The 7179-nt window shown below is 52.8% G+C and overlaps 1 protein-coding gene across 3 annotated transcripts in view; it reads right to left on the reverse strand.

The window, feature by feature from the left end:
• Positions 1-3466, reverse strand: part of VANGL2 (VANGL planar cell polarity protein 2) — a 29922-nt gene extending 26456 nt beyond the window's left edge. Inside the window, exon 1 of one of the 3 annotated variants that reach the window (XM_019716440.3) lies at positions 3139-3466. The gene's annotated coding sequence lies outside the window, so the exon portion shown is untranslated. Of the gene's footprint in view, positions 1-1022; positions 1490-3138 lie in introns of those variants that run through there. The other 2 variants (XM_019716436.3, XM_088801807.1) reach the window with 2 other exon arrangements.
• Between the last annotated feature and the right edge of the window lie 3713 nt (positions 3467-7179).

Below are 7179 nucleotides of genomic sequence, written 5' to 3' on the forward strand. Positions count from 1 at the left end.
TAGGCAGGCACTGTGTGAAGTACTCTCTACATATTACTTCATTTAATACTCATAAACATAAGAGGCAGGGCCCATTTTTAACTCTATTATATCAGTGAGCTTCAAAAATTTATCTGTTTTTCTCTGAGGTCACAAAACTAGGAAGCATCAAACCCAGAATTTAAGAGCAAGCTGAAACCCAGGGAAGGAGACCAGTGGGGGGACCTGGGATTCCTTGAGGAAGGCCCCATTTAGGGTTGGAGGATGACATCTTAAGACACCTAAGAGGCTGAAGAATGGGGTTCTTAAACCCCCAAGTCACACCACTATTAAGTACTAATCCCAACCACTGAGTCAGACTCTTCCCTTTGGCCCCACAGTGTGGGAAGCTATTAAAGGATGAATAAGCCAAGAAGATGACTGGAGTCCCTAAAACTCAAAAGGGGATAAGGGGAGTCCCAGAGCTCTTCCCCCAGAGCTCTATTAGCCAAGTTCATGCCCCCTCTAACTGGAAGGACCTCTTGAAAACCAGATGAGTAGATAAAAGTCTGCCTTCCTCTAGGACCAGGGAAGAAAGTCCTTCCCCAGAACTCGAAGGGTCAAAAGGAGCACAGAGGGCACACCAAAAAGGCCTGCATGTTAAGAATGAGAGGAAATAGAAAAAGACAATGGGGGAGGGGCCAATGTGACCACTGGGTCCAGTCTGAAGTACTTGCAAAGATGGCACTTCCTATTGTCTGGCCACAATTCCTCCTCCTTGGAAGAGCGCTCCACCAGTACAGTATAGCATGCATGCAGTGAGACTGCAAAGAGCGAGACATGTGACAAGGCCAGAGCACTCTGCCCTAGATGCAAGTACACACTCACCACAGGAGCCCTACCCGCCAGACAGGTGTCAGATTTGAGGGAATCATGCATTTTTTAAGTCTAGTCTTCCTACTTTGCCTGTCCCTAGTCCCAACATTTTCCAACTCCCACTACTCTTATCCAAGGGCATCAGGGAAGGTGGGGAGTCATGACGAAAGAGGGAACATTCCAATTACCTGTGCCCATTAGGGACTCCACCATTCCAATCCGATCCCCCAGAGAGCCTTACGGGCAATCATAGCCTCAGCCCCTAAAACCGGATGCCATGACCTGACTGGCAGCAAGAGGAAAATGGCTGAGAAAGCAAACAAGGTGTGCATCCAAAAGAAGGCCACCCGCTTCCCTTCACTCTAAAAAAGAACGGACAAGAGAGAGGAAGGAAAGAAGGTGGTTGCTGCTCCTCTGGGGAGCAATATACCCACTTCCTAGGCAATGTGACTTCCCACCATGCTATCATAATGATGAGACATGGGTGCCTGCCCCTTCCCTAACTGGGGCATCTGCCCTCTTGTAAGCTCAGCCCCTATACCTCACCCTCAGACCTGGCCCCAGACCACAACCCCATCCAATCATGCTTCTTACCAGTGAAAAGGGAAACTATGTGACAAACCACACAGACACACTTCCAGAACTCCTGAAGAACATCCCCACTGACCTCCCCCAAGCTCCCACATCACCTTCTCAACCCCGTGGAGGGGAACCCAAGTTATTCCACACTGGATCTCATCCGTTCAGCAAGCATGCTCCTTCCTCTTGCCTCCTTCCATTCCGAAATCCCAAGTCTCCTCAGGAACTGTCGGATCCTGGTGGCAGGGCAGTTAGTGGACTCCAAAACTGCTTTCTAAGAGAACTGTGGCTTGAGGGGGTTGAATTTGGGCTAGAAAGCCAAGAATGTAGCCTCTCCAAGCAATAGAACCCAACCTATGATGGTGGATTGGGGGACGGGGGAAGGCCCCTCTTATTCTCCCTAACTCCTCCAATCCCCAATTATTCTAGGACTACAAGGAGAACCCTTTTCCCCATCCTCACAAGACACACTCTTTTCTAGAAAAACCCACTTCCCAAAACAGGCCCACTCACTCTTACCCGTAGGTCTCAGATACTTAAGACAGTACCCTCAAACCCAGGCAGGGACATCCAAGATGCCTCAGAATCCTCCAGACAGCTCTCCCTTTGGGCTTTCTGCCAGGAAAATCTGCCTGCAGAGGCAAGAAGCAGTACCCCCAATACACACTCAGAAATACACACCACCTAGGGCGGGCACACACACAGTGGTACTTATCCATTCACAAAGGTTACACACAAGAGAACAGATTCACTCACACCGCTTCTCAGTACACGGGTGAACACACACCTATCAGGGTATGCCCCATTCTGTTCTTACACACTCACCTTCCTCTACCTATAGACCTCTTTCCCATTAACCCCTCCCCAGTTCACACACATAGACAGACACACACCCCTGCCCCAAAGTGTACAGTAAGTCCATATCCAAACACACAGCAGATCCACGGTCAGCCACTCCCTTAGTGCACACACTCAGGCACAGAAAAACACCTACACCTCCAAACCCAGGGGCCCACCTGCAGGACACACAAAAACAAAAGAATCGTGCACACTGGTCTTCCACCAATCCTTTAAAACTCACTAGTGCAGAACCCACAGCCCCCCAAATGGGTAAATAGAGTGGGGAGAGAGATGCTGGCACCTGTCCCCTAGGCCTCCATAACCAGTATGTGGGTCTCCAGCCCAACATCCTGGAGCTGCACACACACACCCTCTACTCTCCTGGGCCCGCTCGCCAATCTCCACATTTCACCCTGAACCATACCTGCCCCGTCCCTCCCCACACTCCTGAGGTATGGATGCACCCTAAGCACCTTCGCTTCCAATACCTCCAGACCCTCATCCTTCCACTGCCTCTCCCCACCTTCAACACAGACTCCCCGTCTGCGGCTTTAACCGGCTGCCCGGGAATCATTAAAGCCCCCAGCCCAGGCCCCGGGCCCAGGAAAGTCCCCGACGCTCCAGGCCCGGCTCCGTCCGCGCCCCTTCCCCTCCCCAAAGTTGGGGGGGGGGGGCTTTCCGCTGTGCAGTGGGGGACGGATCGGAAGGGGGTTGCCCTGCAAGGAGGTTGCCCCGCGCCCCCCTTCCCCAATAAGCCACCCCACTCGATAAGGGGCTGGCTCCCTTGCATGATTGTTCTCCTTTTCTGTTTCTTTTTTTTTTCTTTTTTTCTTTTTTTCTTTTTTTTGCAAACTTTGCCCGCGCCCCCCGCGGCCCGGTACTCACCCGCCGCTGTGACCTGCCCGGTGGGTTCCGTGGGCGCCCCGCTCGGCCCGGCGCCTTTGTATCCGCAGCGCTCCGGGTCTCTTGGAACTCCGCGTTCCCGGCCCGGCAGCGCGGACTGAGAGAGTGTGGAGGGGGCTCCGGAGCCTGGTCAACCCTCTCCGTCCCAGACGGCTGCCTCTGCCCCCTCAAGGCCCCAGGGCAGGGGGCCGGGGGCAATGTGGGGCGCTCAGGCTCCCATGGCGGGACCAGGGATCTAGGAATTAGGGATCAGGGATCAGATCTGGAGCCGGCGGTAGAGGGGGAGGGGTGGAGGGGGAGGGGTGGCGGGGGGAGGGGACGAGGCGGGGGTGCAGGGGGTGGGGAGCACGCTCCTGGTGCCGCCTCCTGGCTGTTCCCGCCGCCGCCGCCCTCCCGCCGCTGGGTCCATTGTTTGCGGCCGGCTCTTCCCCGAGTCGCTTCTCCCCCAACCTCCGCCTACAGATACCCTGCGGCCCTCGGCGTTCTTGGGATTTCGCCGTAGGGCAGCGACCCCGGTACCAAACGAAGACCTGAGAGTCCCTCGACTCCTGGCCTTGCCCCAGCCTGCAGCTCCTCCTACAGTCCCCCCTGCAGCCCTTCCTCGACCCCCCCCCCGGAGACCAAGCTCCAAAAACCCCAAGGATGGCCGTGTTCAATTCTTTAGGGCCCCAGACCCAGCTACTCGAAATCCGGTGGTTGTGGAAAAATTGATTTCTCCCCCACCCCCAAGGTGGCGAGAAGGGAGAGTCATCCCTGATTTTAATTAGTGGCGAGAGACGCGCCCCTCTTCCTATGCATGCGGGGATTTCCCTGACTCCAACACCACCATATCGCCCCACTTCCAAAAATAATTTAATTACTCGGTATTCTAGCTGCGAGCGGCGACCCCCAGTCAGTCTGGGACGCTCCCTCATTAACGCTTTTTCCTTCCCTCTGGTTTGAACGTTGGGATTAATTACAAAGGGAACCCTGCGGGGGGGGGGGGGGACGGGGAGACGACGAGGGCGCCGGGAGTGTGGATGGCGGAGGAGAGGGGCCCTTTTCCCAGGAAACCTCCAGAAGTAAAAAAAAACAAAAAATGCTTTGGTGTATCGGGTCTCTAACCCCAAGCAGGCTGGGCTCTCCGCAAGGGTTTCAGATACCTTGGAGTTGAAGGTGTTACACAGGGATTACAGGGTATCTAAAAATACCCGCCATAATTGGGGGCATTTCTGCCTTAGAGCACTCCAAGAAAACTGTTGGGATTCGTGAAGTGGGCGATAGACTGAACCCACCAAGAGTGACCACCATAAAAGTCTAGGCTATGGGAAGTCCATGTTTCCCTTGGAGAGAGTGAAAGCAAAAGTATGATTATATTATCATTAGTGTTATTGCTGTGCAACCCCTCACTTACCTAGAACAGTAATACTTCAAAACTACCTCCACATGAGGAACGTCTCCCTGGGTAGGGCACAGCCCTGGCAACACTTCAGCATCCTCCAACTCCCAATCCTGGTATCTTCTCTCCCAACCCTGTGATTAAGAAGTTCCAAGGAAGGAGACACCCCGCCTCTCTGTTCCTCACTGCTTTGGGGCTTTTTGCTCCTCCCTGATGAATTTCTTTTTTCTGAGACCCAATCTCATCCCTGTCTGTCGTCAATTCTAGCCTGACCAAAGATGAGGACAGAGCCGTCTTCATCTGCATTGTGACCATTCAAAGACGGAGAACCTTTAGAAACACTTCTCATCTCCTTTGTCTGAACCCTGGCCTCTCCTCATCCCCCATTCGCACACCTTGGATCAGCAAGTGGTTCGGTACCACAACTGCATGGAATATGCAGAATCATCTTTTCAGGCACCCAAGTTCTTGCATGTATTCAGGCTTGTTCCATTGGTGACTATCATGTGCCAGGAACTGGGCTGCACTGTGGGTCCTGGCAGTGACCACACCCAGGTATATAAAGGGAAATAGGGAGGCCTTAGGGTGCTCCCAGTCCAGCCCAGAGCACACCCCCAGTACTGGGCAGCAAGTGTGTAATTTGACAGTGTCGGGCTGCCATAGCTACCCCAACTGACTATCCAGCAGGTTTAAAGTGGACTATGGTCATGTTATGCTAGCCGGTGTCACAGACTTCAAAGGAGCCCAAAGAATTGGAAACAGAGCTTCTGACACCAGAATTACAGATAATTCTGTAGACTGGCCCCAAGTAAAGCTCAAAACCTAAATCAAGATGTCAATAGATGAGGCTTCAGGATTAACAAATATCAGGCATCAAGCTGGAATAAGCTTGGTTTCTCGTTTTTCTTCTCTGAGGGTGAGATTGGGGCTTTCAATTGCATCTGGTAATTAAAACACTAGATTACAGAGAAGTCCAATATGAAATCTGATTGGTGTGGTGTGTCCTGTGCAGCAATTCTCTGGACTGCCTTCCACCCTCACCACTAGGATGAAAACCCACCTGGACCTCATAAATCCTTAATTCATGGAGTGGGGAACTAGAGACCCAAAGAAGAGCCTCATGTGCCCCAGGACCCAAGGGACCTAGCCTAATTCTTCAGGAGGGAGGAAGGCACTAAAATGACATCCAACCAGGACTTTCCCAAGGGAGCCCACCTACAATGACAAAGGGAGGTCAGGAGCCTGAAGGACAAGAGTGGAATAGATTGAACTTTGAATACATAGGTCCTAGCTTTGAGGACATGGGCAAGTTTCTTAATTTCTTCAAGCCTCAATGCCTGTATTTAAAATGGAACTAATAAGGTAATAGAAGGAACTCCCTCCACATACTCATAGCGCCCCAGTCAATTCCCAAACTTCCCCTCTGTTCTGTGCCTAAGGGATTCATAGTGCTTTCGGGAATCTTATTTAAGGAAGGGGGCTCCTAGCCAAAAACCAAGGTTCTGTATAGAAGCTCTTTCAACTCCTCACCAGCTCATGGGCCTGAGGCAGCCAGGATGGAACAGGCAGACCAGAGACTGCCCTGGAAGGTTGAGAATCCTGGGAAAGATGCAAAGGGCTCAAGAAGTGGCAGTGGACACTCTCTGTGGGGACAGAGCCAGGAGTGCAGTTTCTAGGCTCTCGGCCTCACGTGGAAAGGTGCTCACTCGGGTAGTAAATGGCCATCAACTGTGATTGGATGGCCATCAGCTGTGGCTGGTTGGCCGTCAGCTGTAACCAGTGAGACAATTGGCCACTGATATAACTGCCGCGGCTGCACTGGGGAGAGGGAATCAGTCGGTTGGCAGAAAAGCGGACAGCAGGTCGCACGTCGGGTGACTCCAGCCTCCAGTGAGACTATAGTGGTATGACTCCCCTACCTATGGCTCCCTGGGTGTTCCTTTCTGGCCTAGCCACATCCTGCATTCTTATGTGGGGAGCGGGAGCTGAGACCCCGCAGGCCGCCCCGCATGGCAAATGGCGCAGCGAGCAGGGTCACCCACATGAGTACCCGCATGACACTCTACAAGGGAAGGTCCCAGCTACAGAGAAGTGCCTGCTTCCAGTGCAGATGAAGCTGTTCCCAGAAGTCAATCCCAGACCATGGTGGCAAAGGTTAGGTCTTCTACTCTGGTGAAAAGTAGGGCCCTTTCCCAGTACCACTGCTGAGAAAGGGGAATCCGTAGTACCTTGCTCAAACATAGAAGCTTCACACCTTAGCAGGATGGCCATCAAAGTTTTTCAATATAAGTGATTAGCAATTTCAGCCACTCGCAGGTACAGGTGATCCCAGTAATGTACTGTCGTGCGGAGGACCCTGCTCGCTGTGCCATTTGTCGTGCAGGGTACCAGGCGGGGTCTCTGCTCCCGCTCCCCACAAGAGAACGCTGGATATGGTGAGGCCCAAAAGAACACCCACGGAGCCATAAGTAGGGGAGTCATATCACTATATTCTCTCTGGCGGCATCCGCCTCTCTGCAGTCCGCTCTTGCTAGCTCAGCCACCGTCTTCTTGCTAGCCCCCATTTTTTTGCTAGCATAGCCACAGCAGTTATATTAGTGGCCAATGGCTCACTGGTTACAGCTGACAGCCAACTAGACACAGCT

The sequence above is a fragment of the Rhinolophus sinicus genome, chromosome 11 (genome assembly GCF_057876585.1).
Source record: "Rhinolophus sinicus isolate RSI-liver-muscle chromosome 11, RSI-T2T, whole genome shotgun sequence".
NCBI classification, from domain to species: Eukaryota; Metazoa; Chordata; class Mammalia; order Chiroptera; family Rhinolophidae; genus Rhinolophus; species Rhinolophus sinicus.